The 13,201-nt window shown below is 35.3% G+C and overlaps 1 protein-coding gene across 3 annotated transcripts in view; it reads left to right on the forward strand.

The window, feature by feature from the left end:
- The window catches only part of dpr14 (defective proboscis extension response 14), a 290,318-nt gene that overhangs the window by 248,949 nt on the left and 28,168 nt on the right, over nt 1-13,201 (forward strand). The window lies entirely within an intron of this gene.

Genomic DNA, 13,201 nt, shown 5'->3' on the forward strand with positions numbered 1-13,201 from the left:
ATCCAAATTCGAGTGGTTTCTTTTCTGAATAAGTTTTATTTGCTTTGCAGTGCAAACACTCGCTGGTGATAAAACGAATAAAATGCTTCGCATTGGATGAGTAGTACATACGACGGAAAATAGCTTCAAGCTTGTTAGCTCCAACGTGGCCGTAAGTCTCATGAAGAAATAGAATCATGTCTTTGAAGATTTCGTCGGGCAGCACTGGAACACGGCTCTCATCTGGGTAATTGAAAATTAATGTTTCTTTGTTGTCAATCACTTCAATTGAATAACGTTTAGCTAAGTTATTTTTGATTTGTACTCCTCTCACATCTAAAAATTCATCTGGTGTTTTTAATCGACGAAAAATATCTGCGCATTTTGGATCACGTTTCTGAAATAAACTGAGACGATTGAGATAATCCGATAAATGAGAACGAATACGCAGTGAGAGGTCATTTTCTTCGATAATAAAATTGGAACAATTCGCACTGTTGATAGTTAGTTCAGGAGCCTGCATTCCGAACCATTTCTTGTGTCTTCTTCGTAGGTCGTAAATCAAATTGTAGCAGTTAAATAACGTAATCCATCCAGCGGCTTTTCTGTGAACCTCTGCGATGGTCTCAAATTTATGTACAATTGAAAGTAAATCGCTACGAACATGAATTGTTCTGCCATGGAGCCATAGTTGTAGTTTTTTGATGCTTTTGGCTAAGGTATACATTTCTCGTTCAATTAAAGTGTACTTCTTTTGATGCGGCTTAAAACTATGGCTGGTAAATAGAATAATTTCGTCCTGTCCTTCGTAGTTTTGATACAAAACAGCATTCATAGCATCATTAGATGTGTATGTATCTAGGTACAGGTCTATCTTGTCTCGAGCTGGAACTAATTCGAAGTCTTTCGTATATTCTTGCTTCAATTTCTCGATAGCTGCATCTTGCCTAGGCCCCCATTCGAAGGGTACGTTATCGCAGGTTAACTCATACAAAGGTGCAATAATTTGTTGATATTAACTCAAGAATTCTTTCTCGTCCGGTAATTCCAAGGTTGTAATAATCGCCTTTATCGTTTAAATAGAAACAATTTTTATCAGGAATCACGTTGTCATTTTCATCGCAGGCTACGGTATACTTGGTTCCAACGAGTATATTTTCCACTACTTCAGCGAAGAATATTGCTGGATACAGCGAATAGCGCACGTTGCGAGTTGAACAGACATCTAGAAGGATATGATGAAAATCGAGCCATCTCTTGAATGATGTTGTTGGTTCATCTCCAGCTTTCGGACGAACTGGAGGAAATATTACGAGTATGTCTTTAAATTGTTTATTTACTAGTAGTCGAATTATTCTATCGAAATAATTCTGAACGTATTTCATATCTATCGATGAATTATTCAGCTCAAAATCGCCCATTGAAATTAATACATGTTGTTTGGTGAATGAAGCGTTTTCAATTTCATGAGCTAATTCTTTCAATAAAATAACCTCTTTTAAATAAGGTTTTTTATCGAAGTCTAGTTCTGGCATTCCATATTTGATATAATAAGCCAGACCATCACCAATAATTTCGTAGTCATCGAGTGCTGATGGAATTCGATCGAAAGTAATAGAATTAATAGAATTAATTACAACTCCTCGTCCCCCGCTTGGCTCGCAGGGGACCTCCTCAAGTTTTTTGGCTTGACAACTTCAACTTCAGAGTCTTCGCCGTCAGAGCTTGAGTCAGTATCTAGCTCCTGATGATTTTCTTCTTCTTCTTCCTGATTGTCCATTAATGACTGATAAATATAGGTGCACTTTTCCAAATCTTCGGCAGTGATACCTAAGGAATTCAAATATTTGGTTGGAAAACGGAATGAAGGTTTCTTCGGTGGTTGTTTAGGGTCTTTGGATGCCCCAGCGCCGGCGTTGGTACCACCGGTACTTGGTATAGCGTCGTTAGCTTTCGGGGCGCTTTTTCCCTTATTTCCAAGTTTATTGAACAAATTTTTAATCGCACGTCGATCAGTATTTCGGTTCGGAGTGGACATATATGGCGGTACCCAAAATTTAGTATAAGGAGGAATGGTTTGATCGTTAACTTCAGCGTTGGCATTAACGTATTCTTCATGTCGACGCATAACTTGCAGTTTTTTCTTGAATCTGATGCGGTCTTCTTTGCATTCGGTGAATTCAAATCTCAAATCCTTCGGTACTTTTAGATAGACAGTGTCCAGCAGCATTGCATCAGTAATATCGGAGTCAGCCAATACATTGAACCACTTGAGTAAAATTCCAGCTATTTTCTTCGATGATTTCTGATTAAACTGCATCTTGAGAAAGTGACTTCTGGCATTATTTTGTTCAACGCCATCCCAAACTTTCTGTACAAATCCATCACGATATTTGAGATATGGTAATTTTGGATTAACGTGCTCCTTATACGCCTTGGCTTCATCACTTTGAATAATTTGCGCAAATAAATTACGATACTGAAATTCGCTAGCGCGCTGTTCTTGCATAAAATGTTCGAATTTCTCAATGAAGCTCATTACTTCATATTTGTTGGTATTGTCGTAATAAATATCAGCTTCGCGTAGATGTTTAGCTTTAAGATTCATTTTTCCTTCGAGGAATTCTAAATCATACCGCAATGTACGTTGACGAGGTTTAACTCCAGTGTCTTTTGTTTTAGATTTATTTCTTCGAGCAAATACACCGGATTCATTGAATGGATTAATATTTCCACCGCCATCGTCATCGTCATCGTCGCTGCTGTCATCATTGTTTCTTCGCGAACTGGAATCATGTCCACCACTAGAACCCCCAGGATCAGAACCGCGATCGTTATTTCGAGTAGTAGTAGATACTTCGTTACCGATTGGTAAAATATCAGGATCTCTGGACGGGTACTTACCGTGCACATTGTAATAGAATAAATCATCGACAGAATAAGTAAGTTCAGTGGTTGTATCTTGAATCATATCGGTTTTTCTGTCAATTCTTACGGTATCTTTCTTTAAAGATGCAAACATCTTGTCATACATTCCAAATTTACGCGAGGCTTTTCCCAATTCTTCAGTCAAATATTTCTCCAGATTTTTATGATCTGATGAGCGTTGTTCTTGAAAAGTAAAATACACATCTTTGAGATCTCCTCTCGTGGTCGAAATTCCAACTTCAAGACCTTTGATGCGATCCTTAACCGCAGATGTTCAAGCAGCCCATCCGGTATTTTCTCTCTTGATCCAGTCTATAATTCCTTGAGCGTGAGCCAAAGATACAGCTTGATCATTTTCCGGTAGTACATACTCAGCTACCTCAACAGCAGGATAAGGTGCCTCAGGATTAAAATCATCAAAACAATATACTCGGCCAGCATCTTGATCGACGTCATTATTTTCATTTTCATTTGCCCCAGCCTCAGCATCAGTATTCACCGCGACGTTACGAGTTCTAGGTCTTCCTTCACCGTTGTCAATTTCTTCCTCAGCATCGGGATCAGCTTGAGGGAGTCTTCGAATAACTGCTGGAGGAGGTACCTGTAAATTGATTTCTGGAACATCTCCGAACATGTCAATCCAATGATAAGTTTCTTGAAGTTCTTCGAATTCATTTTGGGTAGCGTCGGGATCGTCGTCGTCTTCGACCACAGTTGACAAATTAACACGTGTGGGCTGGGTTTCCACTGTTCTTCTTGGAGTGGAAGTCGAGGGCTCGAGTATAGTTCCGTCTGGAAGAGTGTATCGAACTTTCTTCTTTCCGCCTTCAGTAGAAATAATTGGACTAGCAATCACTGATTGCTGCTCAGGAGTAGCCTTCTTTTTTGAAGCGTAAAATCTCTGGGTTTCGGTAATAAATCTCGACGTTGCTCCTCGCTCAGAACTTTGAGTCGGATGTCCGAGTTCTGCATTTCTTCGAGCAGTAGCGCGAGTCCATGGCTGACGCGTTGGCTGCGCTTGAGGTTTTGGACGAGTCGAGGTTTTTCTTGATTTTCCATTAGAGTTACGCTCTGGATCGCCGTTGCTCATCTTTTCGAATTAGTACTTGCGTAAATTGCTGGAGTAGTGTAATTTATTGAATAAATTAATCGTCGAAGTTATTCCTGTTATTACGTACGATAAAATATAGAATTAATTGAATCTTTATTAGAATGAATAAAATTAAACAGATGTTGTCGTATAATGTTTCAGGAATACTTACGTAGCTGAGAAGCGAGCTGATTAATTTCTCGAAGAGTTCAGATAAATACAGTACTCCTAATATTACAGCAAGTAGGAAAAAAATACAATTTGGCAAGGTAAGCGTAAATGTGTCCAGAGAAGTATCCACATCAATAGAATAAATAGAATTAATATTTTATTTATTTTCCAGTTTCGAAGGCGCTGATTGGTAACGTAGAACTAATAACTCAATAATATTCGCCGCGTCGTATTTAGTAACTAATAATTAAACAGGTATCGAAATAATATCCCAATTCTGGAAAAACAATAATATTCGTAGGAATATTTTCCCCAAGTTCGCAATGATAGAATTAATAGAATTAATTACGTGGATTAATTAGAAATAATTGCGCAAATAACAGCAGTCGAATTAATATTCAGGAACTGTAGTGTATTTGAGTTCCGTTAAACTTGTTCCAAAATATTGAAGAATTTCAAAGTCTTGAAATAGAATCAATATTTTGAATGAATAGAACAAATAGAGAGCAGTAGCTAGTTTGATGTGAACAGGTCAAGAATCAATAGAATAATGAAGCTTCTGTTCTCTTACTGCTTGGGTATCGACCTACTAATCATACCGCGAGGGGGGTGTGTCGTCGTATTTCCAGGAGTAGGGATGGTTAATCGCGAGTATTGCACAATATATCGCCGCTGGCGTTAAAATATTGCGTTGATGGCGTTTAAATACTCGACCGTGTCGATGTTATCTCGTTGATAAATTCTGGATCTTTCTGTACTGAATCAATTTGTAAGAAACTTCGCGAAAGAAGATAACAATCCTATCAGCGGCGCTAACCAGCATCAAGTACCTGCTATCCATCCGTAAACGATAGGGCTCGCAAAATATTTTGAATGATGCTGATAAGGAAGCTGCAAAACTACCTAAATATAGAACAAATATCTAACGGTGCTCGCGTAATCGCGAAGGGTAGACAATGGACTAGTATTTTTATCTTGATATAGGTATTTGTGGATTTTCCCAGTTGCCGATTATTGTGTAATTTTTCAGCAACGAAATAATCAATTGAGATAACGATTGATGTTGAATGTGTCGAGTGTACGAGATAAGGATCGTGTAAATACCCGCGGCTATTGTATTACGTTAAAAATACTTCCGTTATCTTGTTTAAGCGCCAGCTTTGGTCAGGTTCGCGTGTATTTTAATCGGACGTGTTTATAAATAGAAAAAATATGAAAATGGGAAAAAACCCAGTGCTACTATTGTTACACTTTCAAACCTGTCGAATTCTTGTTCAAGGTCGGATTGGGTTCGTGGAAAATCCCATAACGAGTGTAAAAAGTGGCGAATTTCATTCCATGGGATAAACAGAACAAATACATGTCATTTCGCCGTCATAATTTCTTCCATAAACGAACGAATAAATACGCGATTTCTGGTACTTTCCAGTGTTGTGATTGGATGAACGGTTAGAATAATCATCCAATGAGATTCGCTGGTAGTAAATTACGCATTTTGGACGTAATTTTGCGAATTATTTTCGCTCATAAATGCCATAAGCATACTCTCGTACCATGTAGAGTAAAATCAATAAATGAACGAATAGAATGAATTTTAATTTAAATAAAAAATAATACGTAATCGAGTGAAAAATGTACATTTAACTGCTACATGACGAAAAAACACGTTCGGATGCGTTTTTCGTCCATATACTTCGAGGTAATTCGTGGGTAAGTTGCCCCAGGGGGTGTAAAAGGTCCACAGGGGGCTGGAATACGAACAAATACTCGTTTTTTCTGCAGTAAAAGCGTGATTACGTCTGTTATGCGAAGATTTGCGAATTAATAGATATTTTCGAGTTGGTAAACTTATGGTGATGGGTAGTATATCCGAGCTCGTGAAAATTTCACCACCATAAACGTTCGTTGAAAGTGAATTAATATTCCATCCGTGGGTACTTTTATGGAATTAATAGAATCAATAGAATTAATAGAATTAATAAATTTTCACCTTCAATCTTCGTGATAGAATTAATAGATATTTTCGCAAATCTTGATGTAGTTTGGCATGAATTTTCGAATTAATCGCTGACTTATGGAATTTTTTTCATTGGCGGGGTTAACAAAAATACATGGATGTAATAATTACGAAAAATTCTGATTTCTTCTGCAACTTTCTCTGTAATCCTGATTCGTCTGCGCAAACGAATCAAACACCCAAATAATAGGAGAATTAATCAGTTTTTTGGTAAAATACTACATCATACTTGAGCTAAGAATTTCCTAACAGAAATATCTTGCTATGAGGAAATAATTTGAATTAATGAGAACTAATAGAATTAATAGAACTAATAGAATCAATAATGCTGATTATCTCCACACCTATGGGCTGGTACACCCATAGGAATTTATCTTGAATTAATATTTAAGTAAATATCTTCGATCCCCACCAGGGATGCCAAAATGTAGGGGGAGATTATGCAGATCTGGGGTGCTAGTTACTTCGATCCTTAGCTTCTAGGAAAGGATTCACGAAAGTAACGAATCTCTCTACATGAACAGGACCCTCTGAGTACCATTGGTTCAGTCCGAGAACCTCACGGGGGCCCAACCCTAGATATCGGTTGGGGTTTGAGCCAGAATGAATAAAACTCGTAAATTGGGAATTTACTCCTTGTTATTTCCTCTGGGTGAGTGACCAAGCCACCAATATCATCATAGGACGAATTTGAGTGTTGGGAAACGAATATTAATTACGTAAATAAGAACACAGATCTTCTTCAAGTACATCTAATTATCTCAAATTACAAGAAAAGAACAACATGAAGTTGATATCTCTTGAGAGTAATTATTGGAGAAGGAAAGGGAGGTTGAGAATTACTACAAATTCGTAGCCTATTCTCGGATTGGTATTTTTTGGATAAAAAATTGGTAAAGAAAAGATAAATACCTGGGATTGTGTTGAGTTGGGAAGACAATATAATTAATTCCAACCATACTAGGAATTAATTAAAAATTGCTTGTTGTATGGTGATACACTTCCGGAAGTTCCAATACACCTGACTTTATAGAATTAATAATTATAGGGAGTATCACAAGTCAGTGTGAAAAGATTCCCTATCCAATTAAATTGGACACGTAAATAAGAGGCACTTCCGTAAATAGTAACCCCTGAGCTCCACGTACTTGGCTAGTTTCATCCACTGCGTTATAGAACGAATAGAATTAGTAGAATGAATATTCTGACCCCCGAATCCACACTGGTAGCCCCCTAAGCCTCGGAGAGTCTAGGAGAGCTGACCAGGCAGTTCGGCAGTACATTGGATACTGACTGTACAGTGGAACTAGCAACTATGAGCTTAGGGTAAAAATGAGTCTGGACCAAGCAGCAGAGGCAGCGGATGCGCGCGTTTCTAGACGATGATTGGTTAAATATTATGTCATGAGGTCGCGGAAATACCCATCTAATGATAGTATCCGCGAGCTGAATATTCGCGTCAGGTTGGGCAATATAGTAAATGTTTTTTCTCCCAGTTAGGTAGCAGAAAAAGCTGTTTTTTCTCCCTCTACAATACCTACCCCTTTTTAAACATCCGAATCGATCAGTGATGGTTTTAAAATACCTAGAGCTTTCGGTAGATTTTTGAATTTCTTCATTTTGGGGAAAAGATCATAAAAAGGAACCAAGTGAAATATTCAACTCTACATGTTATAAAAACAAATTAAATCATTTTCATGATTCCTTCGATTGATTTTCATCATCATAATCATAAATTTTATCTACATATTACTACGTAACTTTGAGGTGTAAAAATGAAATTTCTTGAGTTTATTGGAAGATAGGCGACAAATGTGTAGAACATTATTCGTTTGAAAGTATAAAATCTCAAAATAAAATCATTTCAAAAATTAATAAATAAATAAATAAATTACTTAGATGGAAAAAACGTCGTGATAACAATATATTTTTGATTTTTCAAATCGATTGTTAGTAGATCTCCATCCGTTTGAACTCTCTAGTAGATTTTGGCAGTTGGAAAATGATTTTATTTTTAGAAAAATGCGAGAAAAAATTGTAAAAAAAAGTTGAAAAATTATCATTTTAAGAACACGTCAGTAGGTACAGTATAATAATCTGAAAACCTAAATCAGTCAAAATAAGCAACACTAGGACGATCAATTTGAGTTTTTTCAAAAATGGAAAATTAAGAAAAAATCCATTGAAAAGTTCAGAACGTGTCAAAACTATCATCAGTCGATTTTAGAAAGTCGAAAATTATAATCCAAATTTCAGGTATCTAATAATCTTAATTTTATTTAATCTCAATTTTCACTGAATGAAAGGGTCGAATTTGATTTTTTTAATATTGGTCGAGAATCAAAAAATGAAGCTGTGGATCTAAAATTCAGTCTGGTATCTTTTTGGACGCGACTTCGATGTTCCGAAAAATCATGCTTGATCAATGGGGGGGGGGGTACATTCCTTTCAAAAAAAATTAATGGTTTTTCTCCTTGAGTAAACGAAATAGATTAGAAAACCAAGAGCAAGAAAAATTGCACTAATTAAACCGAAAACAGACAATTAAAAATTAAAACGTCACATACATACTTATATAAACGGAAACTAACAAAAAACAAAACAAAAAACAAACATTGAGAGTTGAAAAATCTCAAAATGAAATCAATCTTGAAAAAACGAAATGGAAACAAAAGAAATCAAAGCAGATCGAAAACAAAACCAGGAAATACATAATTGTAGGTAAGGGAAAAAATGTAAAAACAAAAACGTAGTGATCCATTAAATGAATTATATTTTTCAATTCAGATGTAAAAAATTGCCCTAAATTCGCTTCCAAAAAAATATCGAAGGTTAAATTGCAAATTTGAATTATTTTTGATTTTTTTATGAGTAAGTACACATTGAAACAAGGACTTGAGTTATAACGTCCTTGCGTTGTAATTAAAAGGCTAACTTCGCAGTGAGTTACATTTATGTTGAGGTTCATCTATTTGTAAATCTTTGATCCATCTGATGAAGATATAATTATGCTGTCTTTGAAGTTTGGATAGATATCATCGAATTCGAATTGAATGTAATGAGAAACAGCGTTTCAAGTTGTAAAAATAAATACTCCTACGACAATTTTAATTATAATGTCGATACGTTGCCTCTTCAATTAGCAAAGTGTCAAATTTTGAAATATTATTTTGAAAAATATTATACAGAATAACTCGTTAGTAGGCAAATTAACACATTTTAAATTACGGAAATTATTATTAGCACAAACCGACCGGCAGGGCTATCTTATTCTCACAAGTCAGTTTCCAGCAAACGTTATTTCTGTGCCTACCTACCTATGTAGGTACGTTAAATTAAAACATTATAGAACAACGAACCATACCAAACGCAGAAACCTCTCTATGAAATTTTTTCCAACGCCAAAAACAAATAAGATAGGTATATTAAATCGAAGTGCGAAAACTATTCAAATGGTCTGTAAACTTTATCGTCGAGTATTAATTAGGTTTCTTAAACGAAGTACGTGTTCGAAGAAGCAGCATTTAAACACTTGGGATCCGGATAGCTTCTATTATTCAGATCTGAATTACGTTTGAAGATGAAAATGGTAATGTTGACTCACAAAGCAACGAAAGGTAACACGGCATGCGGCATTTATTTTTGTCATAACTATACCGCTACTACACGTTGATTTTATCCTAAAGAGAGCAATAATTGCTTTCAGATATACAAACCGGCAGATAACGCGAAAGCTACCGAATTATGAAATTGAAATGGATTATTGATTTAGCCCCATAAGGCCGAATTGTGGATAGTCCTCAAATAGTGGATTCATTCTGTATTTTTTACTAATTTCGTAGGAAATTCGGGCTGTAGTAGTTATAGTCTTTGTATATTAGAGTTGGTAGAATTCGAAGGTACAATACAATACCTAACCTACAATTTTCGTGTTGGTGTATTTCAGTGATGATGGTATTGGTAAGAATGGTTTCCTCTGTGTTGACAGTTTAAATTTGTGAATTTATTATCTGTGAATATCTACTTAGCATCGACCTACGTTATTTGATGGCGGGGATATTTTATCTGTAGTTGAATTAATTGATATCAAATTAATAAAAGAGTTAAAGGTGAAGTGTTTAAAGTTGTATAATCTTTTTTAGTAACCTTAAGCAAGTCTTTTGATGTGTAATGATGAGTTTAATGAAGTTTTATCCCGATTTCTATACTTTATTGTGTATGCAATCAAACTACTAGTAATGTATGCTTGACTTTAAACCATCTGCACCTCCGAATTCTAAAACTAGAGATTACAAATCACTAAATTTTGAAAACACGTAAGCCATATATCGTTATAAAACACGTATTATAAATCTCGTAAAATATTTTATTGCACGTTTTTCAAATCGAGCAATCAGTTCGACATGTTGCCATTCGTGATAAGCACTCTGATAGAATACGAAACTACCAATCAGTGATTATACTGCATAATGACAAAAACTGGTACACATACTCGTATTTTCAGTACTACGATAACACTTCTGGGTATATGGAAGCTAGGAATATGTTTACAAAGCCACGAAAACGCGTGCCATGTGTTTATAAATGATACATATACAAAACTGTAAGTTTAAATTATCATGAGATCGAGTGACGCGGTCTCGGGTCTGAACTGAGCGCGTTAAAGCATCACCAAAAATACTTACTCGTATTCGCGACAACATGCCTATAAATAAATGTACATAAATTTGCCTACTTATTCGCCGTAAATAGAATTTCGATTTTCGGCTGTAAGAAAAGTTGCCTATCTTGTTTGCCGTAAATACAATTCCCGACGATAAAGTTGAATGGGAAAGTTGGCGAATTTTAGAATCGTATAAATTGTTGTTTAAACTCCCATTTCCCCATACAAGTGAACTTGTCGCTAGTGAAATGTTGAACAACAAGGCCAAGTTGAAATGCTGCATTGTATTTATATTGTTTGCAAAAATCACCGCAATCAATCGTCGTAGTGAGTATTTCGATAAAAAAAAAATGTGTTTACCACTTTTAAAGCACAGAAAAAGGGGAGTAGGGGAGAGTAACATGGAAACAAGACCATATTACGAGTAGGTTTATAAGATTCGCGTATACCTATCTTAAATTACAAATACAATGACTTTATTCATCTAATATGACGACAATATTGAAGTAATTACGTACAGCTTTCGTGTTCTCGACACAATACACACTTTGTATATATATGTGATATCTACGCTTCACTTTTGTAATTAAAATGATTACATGCTGCGAGTTAATTTTCTAAAACAGAGAATAGAGTATAGATAGAGTGTAAAAATTGATTTTCAATCTACCTTTTCTGTATGTATTAATATACCTATCTATACCTACGTATACGACGAGTAGGTAATTCGCCGATCGGATTATTCATTCTTTTCATAATTTGCCTCTTTAATTATTAACGATATACGCTGATTGATCAGATTATATTATTATCGCCGATGTCATGCGACACTTTTCCGACAATATACGTACGAGATTTAAATTTATCTTCTAGTTATTAGCTTTCGTTCTGTATTAGTTTCATTTCGTTTCCTAGAAAATTTCATTTCATACAGTAATCGCATTATAGCGCCATTTCTACTTTAAATCGCATTTCCACCCAATACGCATGCATTTTTTCCGACCTACCGCTTCGAGTTTTTTTTCCTCTTCCTTTTTTTTTCCTTCCTCGCGCAATTTTTTGCCTTTTTTTCCCCATATAAAAATATATCATAAATTAATAATGATAAAATGAAAAACCGTTCGCTAAACTTTTATGTACCGTAGAATGTATTATTTCAGTTGTATTATTGAAAATTTTTTATTCTTGGCGATATTTTATTAATAAGAATTTAAGCGTATTTACGTATCTATTTAATTGAAATTATTGTGGCACCATTTTGTACTGTAGTATCAGAAGGAACACCAGTGTTGGAAAATGATATGTACATCATTTCATACATTAGATTTAATAGATGATCCTTCCATGTAACAAATTCAAGACAAATTCCTACGTGTACCTATCATGGTTTTTAAAAAGGCACAAGGTTAAAATTACCAAGCAAAAAACTTTATTTGAGAATAAGTCAGCTCCTTCAATTCAGGGGCTAGGCAAACATGCACGCATGAACTCAAAATGAGTTGCCTATTTTACTGAAGAAATGAAATTGAGTAGGACACCCTGTATAATTTCAGGTACTTATCTACTTTTCGCGCTCCAAAAGTCATTTGATATCTTTTTAACCTCCTTCATCTCCTCTATTGAGAATTTTTTTCCCGAAAAATATGCCTCAGAAAAATTTTAATATTTACTTTGGAAAATTCTTCGTATAAAAAAAATGCAACCTTATATGTAGGTAGTTATTATCAGATCACATTTTCGGTATTAATTTGTAAACGTTAGGAGCAAATGTTTCCTTTAGGAACAGTTTCGATTTGTAGATTATAAGACGATACGCGGGCATAAAATACTTTCGCGTAGCATTCCATTACAGGTTGGCTTCCTGGTTGAAAATAGTATATTGTAATGTGTACTTAAAATCATCCATCATCTTTTTCGTCGTTTTTTTTCCTCCGGTACCAGTAGCGTTTTTAGAGGGTGTGTACGAGATGTGAAAAAATTTACGAGCAAGGTGCGAAGAGTAAGAAGTTTTACGCACATGTTTTCACCAAACCTTTCGGTTTATTTTTATTGCTTTCTAAAAACGGCGCTAAATTGCAACATTTTGTAGTTATATTACGAGATTTATTTCCCCTAAAGGATTGCTCATTCGGACTTCATCAAAATAACCTGAAAAATGCACTAACTATCGTTTAACATGCTTGTAGGTGGGTACTATACGTTTTCGTGTAATAGGATGGAGCTGTTTTTCTTTCCCCTTTCTTGTTCGATAGTATGTTTTTTTAAATTGCTGTTTTTATAGTTGATACATATGTGTTGGATGGAAATGGATACTAAATGTAATTGTTTTTCGTTGTTAGATTTGGATATGTGT

This window comes from Planococcus citri, chromosome 1 (genome assembly GCF_950023065.1).
Source record: "Planococcus citri chromosome 1, ihPlaCitr1.1, whole genome shotgun sequence".
Taxonomy (NCBI): domain Eukaryota; kingdom Metazoa; phylum Arthropoda; class Insecta; order Hemiptera; family Pseudococcidae; genus Planococcus; species Planococcus citri.